Source organism: Stegastes partitus, unplaced genomic scaffold (genome assembly GCF_000690725.1).
Source record: "Stegastes partitus isolate 25-593 unplaced genomic scaffold, Stegastes_partitus-1.0.2 Scaffold466, whole genome shotgun sequence".
Lineage (NCBI taxonomy): Eukaryota > Metazoa > Chordata > Actinopteri > Pomacentridae > Stegastes > Stegastes partitus.
Genome location: NW_007578197.1, coordinates 504,100 through 505,155, shown reverse-complemented (window position 1 = coordinate 505,155; position 1,056 = coordinate 504,100). Strand labels below are relative to the sequence as shown.

Here is a 1,056-nt window from a genome sequence, read left to right as displayed (position 1 = left end):
GGGCCCTGCTGGGTCTGCAGCACCAATTACTGACAGCCTGCACATCTGCCGCCGTCCTACTGGGCTCGCAGCGCACACTCACAACAGAAACTCCAGAAACTCCTCAAAGCTCCTCCGTTCCCATTAACCTCCACCTCGCGTCCTCCGCCTCCACCGTCTCCTCCCTCACACTCTCTTCTTTCCTCCGCCGCCGTCTTTCTGGACCTGGCTGCTATCTGTCAGCCGAACAGGCTCCTGATGTGGTCCACTGATGCGTCCATCCGTCTCACACTTCCTTCCTCTGTGAGCGCTGACCTCCTCCATGTGTGCGATATTGGACTCTTCCTGCAGCTCTTATCAGCCCTTTTCCCTTTAACCAAAGCTACCGGCCTCCTCTGCACGTGTGAGAACGAGATTTAGATTTTCTAAACTTTTTGGTAATGCAGGTAATGAACCACGTGCAGGTAGGAGGGAACTGAAGCAGAGGCAGGTTAACGTCTGCTGTTTGGGAGCTCAGCTCACAACAAAACAACAGCAGAAGCTTTGTGCTGATGTTGCTCCACTTTAATCAGGTTTTCTTGCAGGTTGGACGTCGAACTTCTTCCCTTGTTTTAATGTGAACGTGATCAGTGCTCCTCCTGCACTCCAAAATCTAAAGCGTAGGCTCAACAACTAAAAGATAAAAGTTTGCATCAATGTTCTGAATGAAATTATGTTCAGTCGAGTGTGCACCGTCAGACTCATACCTCCAGGATCACAAACCAAAGGTGGAACTGTCCCATCTTCTTCACCATGTTTCCATAGTTCTCCCAAACTTCTCCCCTTCAGTCTCACCTGACTCCCAAACTTTGTTCCACCTCCTACCTTCTGCTTTATTCCCATCCATCCATCCTGAATTTCTCCATCCATCCATCCATCCATCCATCCATCCATCCATCCTGAATTCCTCTATCCATCCATCCATTCTTAATCCATCCATTCTTAATTCCTCCATCCATCCATCCATCCATCCATCCTGAATCCATCCATCCATCCATCCATCCTGAATTCCTCCATCCATCCATCCATCCATCCATC

General features: G+C 49.3%; 1 protein-coding gene across 1 annotated transcript in view; it reads right to left on the bottom strand.

Moving 5' to 3' along the window:
• The window catches only part of LOC103360816 (ephrin type-A receptor 7), a 138,694-nt gene that overhangs the window by 16,209 nt on the left and 121,429 nt on the right, over positions 1-1,056 (bottom strand). The gene's annotated exons all lie outside the window — the stretch shown is intronic.